The sequence below is a fragment of the Lolium rigidum genome, chromosome 6 (assembly GCF_022539505.1).
Source record: "Lolium rigidum isolate FL_2022 chromosome 6, APGP_CSIRO_Lrig_0.1, whole genome shotgun sequence".
Lineage (NCBI taxonomy): Eukaryota > Viridiplantae > Streptophyta > Magnoliopsida > Poales > Poaceae > Lolium > Lolium rigidum.
In genome coordinates this window covers 131,230,904-131,244,732 of record NC_061513.1, presented here as the reverse complement: position 1 = coordinate 131,244,732, position 13,829 = coordinate 131,230,904, and positions in this window count along the sequence as shown.

Genomic DNA, 13,829 nt, shown 5'->3' with positions numbered 1-13,829 from the left:
AAGGGACCTTCTTGATCGAATCCAAGAAAATACTTGAAGGATGGGAGAACGACAAAGATCGAGAATCGGGTATAATTTATGATTATAAATGCATTGAAGCTTTTATGGATACTTGATAAATTTCGTAATATGAGTGCTACATATGGTCTTGATTCTCAAGTTGCTTGTAAATCTTTTTAAAGCTTTTGCCTCTCATTATGAATTGCCAAAGAAGAACTTTGATAAGTATCATGAACCATATAAAGATAAAATTGATTCATCTATTAATAAATGTGTTGTAGTTGAAACTGCTGATCATGTTATTCCTGAGGTTTATATTGAAAAAACTCCTTTCCCTGCTAAAATGAAGGAGTACTCTGTTATCAATAGTGCGGTTCATAAAAGTGAAAAGAAACACCGTAGAACCTGAAGAACAAATAAAAGTTGAACTCTGCTTTGTTGCAATAGTTAAAGATCTTGTGATCTGAAAATGTGGAGGATACTCATATTATTTTACTGTGAAGATGCTTCTAATATTGTTTCACATCCTAATAAACCCAAACAAGCTAGTGTTCCTATGCTATACGGTTAGAATTGGTGATCATTGTTATTATGGATTATGTGATATTGGTGCAAGTGTTAGTGCTATTCCGTATGAGCTTTACACGGAGATTATGCACGAAATTGATTCTTGTGAACTTGAAGATATTGATGTGGTTATTCAGCTGGCTAATAGAGAAACTATTTCTCCAATTGGTATTGTTCGAGATGTGGAAGTTTTATGCGGTAAGATTAAATATCCTGCTGACTTTTTGGTACTTGGTTCTGCTGCTAGTGATTATTGTCCTATTATTTTTGGTAGACCTTTTCTAAATACTTGTGGAGCTATTATAGATTGCAAGAAAGAGAAAATTTTGACTAAATTCGCTGGTGAATCTTATGAGTTTAACTTCTCTAAATTTACTAAAACTCCTTATAAAGCTGATTTGCCTAGTAATGATTTTAAAATGGAGCAATGTGCATCTATTGTCCTTGTTCCTAATAATCCTTTGCAGCAACATTTGGAGGATAGCGAGAGCGAGAATTTTTAGGAAAGAAAGAGATGAGCTTGAGGAAATTTTTCTTCGCCAACCTATTCTCAAGCATGATTTACCGGTGGAAGATTTGGGTACAACACCGCCACCAAAGGAAGATCCTGTTTTTGATTTAAAGCCTTTGCACTGATAATCTTAAATATGCTCATATTGATGATAAGAAAATATATCCTGTTATTATTAGTTCTAAGCTTTCGAGAGATTGAGGAAGAAAGGTTATTGGAAATATTGAAGAAGCATCGAGGCGCTATTGGCTACACTCTTGATGATTTGAAGGGGATTTCTCCTTCTATTTGCCAACATGCTATTAATATGGAAGATGATGCAAAGCTCGTTGTTGAACCTCAGCGTCGTCTAATTCCAAAGATGAAGGAAGTGGTAAGGAATGAGGTACTACGACTCCTTGAAGCTGGTATTATATATCCTATTGCTGATAGTAGATGGGTTAGTCCTGTGCATTGCGTTCCCAAGAAAGGAGGTATGACTGTTGTGCCTAATGATAATGATGAGCTCATTCCTCAAAGAGTAGTTGTAGGGTATAGAATGTGCATTGATTTTCGAAAAGTTAATAAAGTTACTAAAAAAGATCATTACCCTTTACCCTTTATTGATCAAATGCTAGAAAGATTATCTAAAAATACTCATTTTTGCTTTCTTGATGGTTATTACGGGTTTTCACAAATTGCTTGTTAAAGCTAAAGATCAAGAGAAAACCACTTTTACTCGTCCCTATGGAACTTATGCTTATAGACGCATGCCTTTTGGTTTATGTAATGCTCCTGCTACTTTTCAAAGATGCATGTCCTGCTATTTTTCATGGTTTTTGTGAAAGTATTGTAGAGGTATTCATGGATGATTTTTTCGTCTATGGGAATTCTTTTGATAGCTGCTTACGAAACCTTGATAAAGTTTTGCGGAGATGTGAAGAAACTAACCTTGTTCTTAATTGGGAGAAATGCCACTTTATGGTTAATGAAGGAATTGTATTGGGACATAAAATTTACGAGAGAGGTATTGAAGTTGATAGAGCTAAAGTTGAAGCAATCGAGAAGATGCCTTATCCGAGGGATGTTAAAGGTATTCGTAGTGTTCTTGGTCATGCTTGGGTTTTATAGGAGATTTATTAAAGATTTCTCTAAGATTTCAAAGCCTCTTACTAATCTTCTTCAAAAAGATGTACCATTTGTTTTTGATGATGATTGTAAGGAAGCGTTTGAAACTCTTAAGAAAGCCTTAACAACCGCTCCTATAGTTGAACCCCCTGATTGGAATTTACCCTTTGAAATTATGTGTGATGCTAGTGATTTTGCTGTAGGCGCTGTCCTTGGACAGCGAGTAGATAAAAAACTGAATGTTATTCATTATGCTAGTAAAACTCTTGATGCTGCTCAAAGAAATTATGCTACAAGCTGAAAAGGAATTATTAGTTGTAGTCTTTGCTTGCGATAAATTTAGATCTTATATTGTTGATTCAAAAGTTACTATTCATACTTGATCATGCTGCAATTAGATACCTTATGACAAAGAAAGATGCTAAGCCGAGGCTTATTAGATGGGTACTTCAGTTGCAAGAATTTGACTTACATATTGTAGATAGGAAAGGTGCTGATAATCCTGTTGCTTGATAATTTGTCTAGATTGGAAAATATTGCTTATGATCCTGTTCCTGTTAATGATAGTTTTCCAAATGAACAATTGGCTGTAATAAAGGTGAGCTCGCGAGACAGGTCCTTGGTATGCTTGATTATGCTAACTTTATTGTTTCCAAGTACTTGCCTCCAACCTTTTCAGCTCAGCAAAGGAGGAAATTCTTTTATGACTTGAGGTATTATTTACGGGATGACCCACACTTATATAAAGAAGGAGTGGATGGTATTATGCGAAGATGTGTCCCTGAATATGAACAACAGGAGATATTGAGTAAATGTCATGGTAGTGCTTATGGAGGACATCACGCCGGAGAAAGAACCGCGCAAAAGGTTCTACAATCAGGTTTTTATTGGCCAACTCTCTTCAAGGATGCGAGAAAGTTTATTTTATCTTGTGATGAATGCCAAAGGGTTGGTAATATCTCCAGGCGTAATGAAATGCCAATGAATTATACTCTTGTTATTGAACCGTTTGATTGTTGGGGATTTGACTTCATGGGACCTTTTCCGTCTTCGAAGGTAACACTCATATACTCGTTCTTGTTGATTATGTTACTAAATGGGTGGAAGCTATACCTACAAAAAGTGCTGATGGTGAGACCTCTTTAAGAATGCTCTTAGATATTATTTTTCCTAGATTTGGAGTACCTAGATATATTATGACTGATGGAGGTTCTCATTTTATTCATGGAGGTTTTAGAAAAACTCTTGCTAGGTATGGTATTAATCATAGAATTGCTTACGCTTATCATCCTCAAACTAGTGGTCAAGTAGAGTTATCAAATAGAGAGATTAAATCTATTTTGGGAAAGACCGTTAATAAAACTAGAAAGAATTGGGCTAGTAAATTGAAGGATGCACTTTGGGCTTATAGAACTGCTTATAAAAATCCCATGGGAATGTCACCTTATAAAATGGTTTATGGGAAAGCTTGTCATTTACCTCTAGAACTAGAGCACAAAGCTTATTGGGTCTGTTAGAGAATTAAATAAAGATCCTAAACTTGCTCGGTGATAAGAGGTTGTTGCAATTGAGTTCCCTAGATGAATGGAGAAGTGAAGCTTATGAAAATGCTAAACTCTTTAAAGAGAAAGTTAAAAAATGGCATGATAGGAGGATTATCAAAAGAGAATTTAATATTGGGGATAAAGTCCTATTGTATCGGTCTCGTCTCGGATTCTTTGCGGGGAAATTACTCTCGAAATGGGAAGGACCATATGTTGTCGAGGAGGTGTATCGTTCGGGAGCAATCAAAATTAGCTCTCTCCAAGGCAATGCTATGCAAGTGGTGAATGGACAAAGACTCAAGCATTATATCTCGGGTGATTCTTATAATGTTGATGTTGATATTATTCAAGTGGAAACACCGGAGGCCTACATCAAAGGGCAAATTGACGATCCGCGAACTCGATTTTGAATAGGTAACGATGATCGGTAATGAAAAGTACGCAATTTACTTTCCGAACAATATTTTCGCTGTTTTTGGAAAATAAGAGAAATTACGAGTTCGAAACGGAGTGGAAAGGACGCACGAGGGGGTGCCACCATAGGGCGGCGCGGCCTGACCTGGGCCCGCGCCGGCCTATGGTTTGGCCGCCTCGTCGCCCCTTTCCGACTCTGGTTCGATCTGGTGCTTTCCTTTTGTCGAGAAAATTTTTGCTATATAATCTCCCGGACCCCTGGAGGTCCGTATATCGTGTTTTCGACGTGTTTTGTTTCGAGTCTGTTTCGCCGAGGATTTGTTTCGGATCTAGAGTCATCATGTCTTCGTCGGAAACTCGAAGGACGGCTCCGGCAAGGATGTTGGCAACTTGTACATGGAGGAGCTGAAGATGCACCCCAAGGAGTTGCTCGCTCGTTGAAGGAGAAGCTGCAGGTCAAGGATGTCCAGGGTCCTAAAGGAGAAGGAAGCACTGGAAGACGGGATGGAGAAGTTAGAACAAGAGGTTTTCAAGTACAAGAAGATGGCTGAGCGTGAGGTGGATATCTTCCACGAGATTGTGTCCGAACTCATTGCTTGAACATGAGAAGGAAGCGCAAAGCTTTGGAGCGACATCCTCTCGCTTCACGACACCACCAACAAGCTCCAAGCACAACTCTATGATTTTCGGAATCGAAGCGTGAGTATGAAAACAGGTTTAAATACATAAGCCGTGCTTGCTAGTTTCGAGGATCCCCGAGACCAAGACGTCGTTTCTTGATGGAGAGCCTCTTCCTTGGAAGTTTGATGACGGGAGTTCATCACCACCATCGCCGCAGGAGTAATTCATCATCGGTATTGGCATCCCCTTGGTTTGTTCCAAGCTTGGGGGAGTGCCGCGGTATCACATTATCACTACCTTTTACTTTTATTGTCAAGTAGTGTCATATCATGAGTAGGGAAGTTATCATATAAGATGGGTTGCGTTTGGAAGTATTTCTCCTTTGGTTGGTTGTCTATGTATCCCTTGGTGTGAGTTATCGTTATGGAATATTAATGAGAAGTCTTATCATTTACATATTGCACATCTTATTTTAGTTTGCAATCTCTACTATATGATTCACCTTGTTGTTAGTATTGGTATCACTTTGGGAGCATTGAATAAATCTATTTGGTTTTGGCAAACTTAGCATGGGTCAATAGCAACAACACTTTAAGGTTTAAATAGAAAAGAGAAATACATGTAGATGTTTCATTGTCTTTCTTGTTAGCTCATAGCTTATTATTACTGAAGTTAAAATTGTTTGTGCTTACAAGGAAGATGCATGATTGTTTCTATCACATATATATTTGTTTGTTTCCCTCGACTCGTATGCTTGCTAATTAACCTTGCTAGCCAAAGACCTGTATTGAGAGGGAATACTTCTCGTGCATCCAAACCTTAACCCAAACCTATGCCATTTGTGTCCACCATACCTACCTACTACATGGTATTTTCTGCCATTCCAAGTAAATACTTCATGTGCTACCTTTAAACAATTCAAAACTTAGTATCTCTTATTTGTGTCAATGTTTCATAGCTCATGAGGAAGTATGTGGTGTTTTATCTTTCAATCTTGTTGGGCAACTTTCACCAATGGACTAGTGGCTACATCCGCTTATCCAATAATTCTGCAAAAAGAGCTGGCAATGGGATTCCTAGTCCCAAATTAATTAAACTAAATAGACACTCCTCCATGGTATGTGATTGATGGACGGCACCCGAAGGATTCGGTTAGCCATGGCTTGTGTAAGCAAAGGTTGGGGGAGTGTCATCATCATAATTAAGCTAAAATAAAAAGGCACTCCTTCATGGTATGAGATTGTTGGCGAGGCACCCGAGGATTCGGTTAGCCATGGTTTGTGAAAGAAAGGTTGGAAGGAGTGCCACACAAAATGGAAATAATATGGGAGCCGCTCTTAGGAGGTTGTCTGGCAAGGGGGTTAGAGTACCCGCTACCAGTCGTTGACAACAACAAACACCTCTCAAAATGTTACTTTTATTACCTCTATATGATTGCAAAACTGAAAAAGCTCTAGCACATGATTTAATCCCTGCTTCCCTCTGCGAAGGGCCTGTCTTTTACTTTATGTTGAGTCAGTAAACCTATTTCCCTCCATCTCAAGCAAGCATTTGAGTAGTTGTGATCAAACCATTATATTGTGATTTGCTACATCATGTCTTTTATTCTTCCTTGTTTAGTACAAGTTTTATCTGAATGAATATAGCTTTGCAAGTTATCAATGATTATGAGAAGACCATTACGATTGAGTATGCAAGTTGTGCCTTATAAACTTTAACATGAGAGCGCTGCTCAATGAGATAAATATAATCTGTTAATTGTTCTCTGACCAAGAACGAAGTTTGCCATCACCAATCATGATTTCTCATGCACCTTTACTTGTGATTACCTTATACTTGTTTCAATATGAGTTATAAGAGGTTGTTTACTATAATGTCCTGTGTGAATGAATATGATGCTTCTTGTCCGTATTTTATTTATCGACTCTTCACTCCATAAACATGTGGTCATGTCTATCGAGTTCGGTTTCGCTTGGGGACAAGCGAAGTCTAAGCTTGGGGGAGTTGATACGTCCAATTTGCATCACTATTTTATATCATAATTTGCTTTGTTATTCATTGATATATTTCATATTGGGACACATTACTTATGTTATTTCATCTATTTTGCATGTTTCATCGTTATTGGAGGATCGAACACCGGAGCCGAGATTCTGCTGGAAAAAAGCACCGTCGAACGCAATATTTCGGAAGATCAACTCCGGAAGGAAATTATACCAAAAATCCTATTTTTCAAGATGACGAAGGAAGCCGAGAAGGAGGAGCCGGGAGCAGCCGGGGTGGGCCCACACCCTAGGGCGGCGCGGCCCGAGCCACCGGCCGCGCCGGCCTGTGGTGTGGAGGGCCCACGACCCCTTTCGCCTCCTTTTCTTCGCCAAACCCTTCGTCCCGAAGACCGAAGCCACGAGAGGGTACCTCGCGAAGAGTTACGGCCGCCTCGCGGGGCGGAGAACACCGAGAGAGAAAAGAGCTCTCCGGCGGGCGAGGAATCCGCCGGGGAAATTCCCTCCGGGAGGGGGAAATCGACGCCATCGTCACCGTCATCGAGCTGGACATCATCGCCATCACCATCATCATCATCTCCACCATCAACATCGCCGGCATCACCGCTGGACACCGTCACCGCCGTAGCAATTTGGGTTTGATCTTGATTGTTTGATAGGGGAAACTCTTCCGGTATCGATTTCTACTTGTTGTTGATGCTATTGAGTGAAACCATTGAACCAAGTTTATGTTCAGATTGTTATTCATCATCATATCACCTCTGATCATGTTCCATATGATGTCTCGTGAGTAGTTCGTTTAGTTCTTGAGGACATGGGTGAAGTCTAAATGTTAGTAGTGAATTATGGTTGAGTAATATTCAATGGTGTGATATTTAAGTTGTGGTGTTATTCTTCTAGTGGTGTCATGTGAACGTCGACTACATGACACTTCACCATTTATGGGCCTAGGGGAATGCATCTTGTACTCGTTTGCTAATTGCGGGGTTGCCGGAGTGACGAAACCTAAACCCCCGTTGGTATATCGATGCGGGGAGGGATCGCGAGGATCTCGAGTTTAAGGCTCGTGGTTAGATTTATTCTTAATTACTTTCTTGTAGTTGCGGATGCTTGCAAGGGGTATAATCACAAGTATGTATTAGTCCTAGGAAGGGCGGTACATTAGCATAGGTTCACCCACACAACACTTATCATAACAATGAAGATTATTTAGCCGTATGTAGCGAAAGCACTAGACTAAAATCCCATGTGTCCTCGAGAACGTTTGGTCATTATAAGTAAACAAACCGGCTTGTCCTTTGTGCTAAAAAGGATTGGGCCACTCGCTGCAATTGTTACTCTCGCACTTTACATACTCGTACTTTATTCAACTGTTACATCAAACCCCCCTGAATACATGTCTGTGAGCATTTACAGTGAATCCTTCATCGAAACTGCTTGTCAACACCTTCTGCTCCTCGTTGGGATCGACATTCTTACTTATCGAAGATACTACGATACACCCCCTATACTTGTGGGTCATCACATCCACACTATACATCTAATCCTTTGTTACAGCAAGCCGGTGAGATTGACAACCTCACTGTTTCGTTGGGGCAAAGTACTTTGGTTGTGTTGTGCAGGTTCCACGTTGGCGCCGGAATCCCTGGTGTTGCACCGCACTACATCTCGCCGCCATCAACCTTCAACGTGCTTCTTGGCTCCTACTGGTTCGATAAACCTTGGTTTCTTACTGAGGGAAAACTTGCCGCTGTACGCATCACACCTTCCTCTTGGGGTTCCCAACGGTCGCGTGCTGTACGCGTATCAAGGGAAACATCATCATCATGAGTGCCGGACGACTCGGGGTTCATAGGATAGGTAGTATCCGGAGCGGTCGTCCCCGAGAGGTCCGATGAAGTACTTGTGACTTGGCCTTGATCACTTGACGGTGGTTGTTGACGAACTTGAGGTTGTTGTTGTTGTTGTTATTGATGATGATGTCGATCTTGGGGTAGTGGTTGACTTGCATTTGGTTCCTCTAAAGAAGAAGCTTGGCCTTGTGGTGTAGATGGCTCTACTTGAGTAGAACTTGGTCCTTCCCCGGTGCACAAAGGAGGGAGCTCTTTGGGTCAGTAGAAACCAACACCCATCCTCTCAATGGCCTCCGGGGGAATTGCATCTCCTTTCTCACAAGAAGCACTTCGCCCTTCTAGAGAGATATCATCTTCATCAAAAGTCACATCACAAGTTTCAACGATGCATCCATTTGACATGTTGAGGACCCTATAGGCGTGAGAATCCATAGCATAGCCCACAAATATGCCTTTTTGAGCTTTTGAGTCAAACTTGGAGAGGTGAGCATCCTTGATGAGCACATAGCATTTGCAACCGAAGACCTTGATTGAAGTAGGAAACATTTGTCTTGTTCCCAGTGAGGATTTCATAAGGTGTCATCTCCAAGCCCTTGCGGAAGTATAGACGGTTAGTGGCATGAAAAGCGGTAGAGATAGCCTCGGCCCAAAAGTTGTAGTTGGACGTGTACTCCATCATCACAGTTCGAGCGGCTTCAATCAAGGTCCGATTCTTCATTTCGGCGACTCCATTTTGTTGCGGAGTGTAAGTTGCGGAGTATTGGTGTTGAATGCGTTCCTCGCCGAGAAATTCAGCCAACGTGTAGTTCTTGAATTCCGCCCCATTGTCGCTCCTAATTGCAATGATCTTGGCATTGAACTTGCGTTGAACTTGATTGGCGAATTCCATCATCGTCCTTTGCGTCTCACTCTTGTGCTTGAAGAAGAAGACCCAACAATACTGTTGATGTGGGCATTACCCTTCGGGTAACCGAGATTAGGCTACCTCCACCGGCCCAACCAGGGGCCCATGAAGATTGCCGAATATCCGAAGTGGGACTACGCGCCGACGTTGAAGGGAAGGACTCATCCAATGGAAGGAACTTGACGAACAAGGAAAGAAGGCGAATAAAAAAGGAAAACTTAGACTATGACTCTTTGTACTTTAGTCGAATCCGGACAAATCTCTCGAGACTTGGCTTGTTGTATAAAGGCTAGGAGATGATCTGTCGGGATATACAACTTACACGCGTAGAATCATCGCCAGATGTAGCTTAGAGCTTAGAACCCTAGCCTCTCGGCAAATCCATCCAAAACCATCGACTACCCCATTGCCCGATATACTTTCGATAATCAAGATCAGACAAGCAGGAAGTAAGGGTTTTACCTGATCGAGGGCCCCGAATCTGGGTAAATCTCTCTCCCGTTTGTTCGATCACCGATGTCTCGTGCTAGCCTGCAGGATTCTGTCAACCCTAATCCCCTCATGGTGGGCATTGCTGGGGAGCACCCCTGACAACTGTGAATAGTCATCAACTATCACGAGGCAATATTTCTTCCCTCCAAGGCTCTCATGGGATGGTGGACCGAAGAGGTCAACATGAAGGAGCTCCAAGCATCTTGTGGTGGAGATGATAGTCAGCCTTGTGAGGAGCCCCATGCATTTTTCCTTCAACGCAAGCACTACACACACGATCCTTACAAACAAAGACATTGTATTTTAGTCCGAGAATGTGGCCTCCCTTGTGAAGTCTTTGCAAAGTCCTCATGTTGACATGGGCTAGCTAGCGGTGCCAAAGCCAACCCACATCACCTTTGGCGAATAAGCAAAGAGAGGGAGAAGTGGTCTTTTCGGAGAAATCGACCACATGTAAACCGCTCTCTACATACCCAACAAAGGCTACATGTAATGACTTGCTCCACAAGAGGACCACCATATGTTCATCGAAAAAGGTGCAAAGACCCATACATGCAATTTGATGAACAGAAAGAAGATTGTAACTAAGAGTCTCAACTAAGAGGACATTCACAAGTGAAATGTCCGGTGTTACCACCACCTTACCGAGACCCAAAACCTTAGAGCGCGTGTTGTCGCCATATGATACGGTAGAGAGTGATGGCTCGAGGTCGACAACAATGTTCTTGCTTCCGGTCATATGACTTGTGGCTCCACTATCAACCACCCATTTTGACCCACCAGAAGCATAGTCCTACAAGAATCAAGCTTTGGATTTAGGTACCCATTTTTCAATGGGTCCTATCATGTTAGTAACAAGATGTTTGAGAACACAAATAGTCCAATCAATGTTTTGTTCATAAGGACCAATAAAACGAGCACAAACATGACCATAGTAATCAACAAAAAGAACATGAGAAGGATTGTTAGCATCGCATAGCCCCTTGTGGTGGAATCGGGAACTCCACCCCTCCTTGGGCTAGAGTCACCTTCCTCACAAGTGATACCCATGTTCTTGTTGTTGTTCTTCTTCTTTGTCCTTCTTATTTTCTTCCTCTTCGGCTTGGTAGCCACACCTCCTTCTTTGCTAGATCCCTCATTGACTCCATCTTTAGCTTCAAGGACTCCTTCCAAGTATTTGGCTTGGATTTGGAGCCTATCAATCTTGGCCTTCAAACGACTGACTTCATCTTCATGCTCCAGGTGAGGGTGAGTGATATCAAACACTTGGACCTCCTTCTCCTTGTTCACCCAGAAATGCTCATTCAATGCATCTTCTTGGAAAGAGTTCATCTTCAAGAGCAAGCGCTTGTGCCCTTCCAAAGAGGCAATCTCAATGTTGTGATTGCAACACACTCGATCCTTACTCAAGGGAAAGTACTCCTTCAAGGACTCTTCTAGCATAGCGTTGACTTCCAAGAGCTTGGTCTCGCTTCTTTTCAAGATGACAATCTACGCTTCATGATCCAAGCATGTGACCTTCTCTTTGCTCATGCGGAAACACTCCATCAAGTGCTCATTTTGCACGCTATTCAACTCCAAGAGCTTGGCCTTGGTCTTCTCAAGAGCTGCGATTTCTTCCTCATGATTGCAACATGGTACCCTTTCCTTGATCAACCGATAGTACTCATCCAAGGCTTCTTCTTGGAGAGAATTGACTTCCAAGAGGAGTGCATTGTGACTTTTCAAGGAGGCAACTTGATCTACAAGCTCGTTACAACAAGAGTTAGGCACTTCTACTTCTTTCTCCTTGTGAGCTTCCCCTTGAGGATGATCACTTGACTTAGAGATAATTGCAAACTCACTCTCCAAGGATTTGTGTTCCTCGGTGAGAGTTTCCAATTTTTCAAGTAACTTGTTGTGGTCATCCTCAAGAGAAAGCTTCTCACTTTTTAGCACACCCACCAAGGCGAGAGCATTATATCGATCCTTAGTGAGTTGAGAGAGAATAGCATCATTAGAGACTTCAACATTAATAACACTTTCTTTAAGAGACATGCACAAATTTTGCTCTTCCTCAAGAGCTTGAGTGAGAGAGGCAATCTCATTTTCCGCCGCCCTCTCAAGCCTCTCCTTCTCCTCTAGAAGTTCTTGAGCTGCGCCAAGTTGAGTCATGAAGGCCTCAACATGAGTCTTAGTGTCCCCTTGCATGTTAGTGAGAAAAGCATCCAAACACACAATCTCACGCTTAATGGTGAGACTAGTGGCATCATCAATAGATATGGCACTAGATGATGATGTAGGTTTGGAAAGGGGTTCTACCTCCGACGATACCTTTGCCATAAGGCAACAGGAGTTGTTGGTGAATAGGTTCTTATTAGGAGAGTCGAAGAGGGAGTTGGAGAGAGTGGAGATGGCGAGGGTGGCCACTCCCTCTTCTTCCTTGTTCGAACTCTTGTCTTCATGTTCTCCACCTTCATCGGAGAAATACTCCTCAGAGATGATGAAAGCTCTTGGCTTCTTGGTGAAGGAGACCTTGGTGTCGCCGGGCTTGGAGGAGAACTTGGAGAATCCTTTGGGGAAGGATTTGAACTTATCCTTGCGGACAAGCCTGCCACCATTGTCTTCCCTTCTCTGATAGATACAATCCGCGACGAAGTGAATTTTGTCGCCGCAATTTTAGCAAGTTCTCTCCCTTTGCTCTTCCCTTGGACTCTTGGAGAAACTTCTAGGAGGGTCACGAGAAGAGTATCTTGAGCTTAGAGTCTTGTTTCCATCCCAAAAACTCTTGGCGGCGAGAGCCATGTGCTCATGGTAGTTGGTCTTGAGATCATCCGGACTCCACTCCATAGGATCCTCTTCACTTTCACTTCTGTCATGTTCCATCATCTTCAATGCGAGATTGGTCTTGCGGCTGTTGTGAGCGCGTGCAACAAGATCCTCCGCATTTTTCTTGGAGATGTCCAAAGCGATGACTTCGCTAAGGACTTCATCGGATATCATAGTACGGAAGGAGGAATTTTGGCGGATGACCGTCAACTTCACTTCCTCATAAGGGAGGAGAGCGTTGTAGAACTTTCTTTTGATCCAATGGTCATCCACAAAAGTTGCTCCAAGATCTTGCATTTGAACGGCGAGAGTGATGAGGCATCGGTACATCTCTTTGGGAGATTCTCCTTCAATCATGATGAAGTTGTCGTCCATGTTGTTCACTTCATCGAAACGAGAGCTTTGAATGCTCTCATTTTCGAGGAAGAGCTTGTCGAGTTTATCCCATGCTTCCTTGGTGGTCTTGAGAGAACGGATGTGAGCGTGGTACTTGGATGTGACGGCCATGTGGATCATGTTGATGGCGGTGGCGTTGAGTTGGTCAGCCACCAATTCTCTTCTTTTCAAATTCTTGGGATCTCGTGGTGAGTAACCTTCCTCAATGATGCACCAAAGCTCGGTGGAAGTGCTGCACACATGAGAACGCATTAAGAATTGCCAATTTTAAAAACTATTGGATTCAAGTAGCGGTGGTGAACCATTATACAAAATATGAGGCATAGGAATTGGGACATTTATGGTGTAATCACTTGGTGGGGGCACCGCATGATTACCTCCCAAATATCTCGCAACCGGTGGTTCATCCTTCCCTTTTGATGAAGTGCCGGCTTCCCCAAGTTCTCCCTCTTGAGGGACTTTAGTCGATTGAGCGACAAAGCCAACAAGAGGAAATGGATTAGCTTGTGGAGGAACCTCGGCACTTGCCTTAGGATCTATGGTGGGGGTTGTTTTTGGAGCAATCAACTCCATCATCATAGCCTTCATTTGGCTTACGATGGATGAATC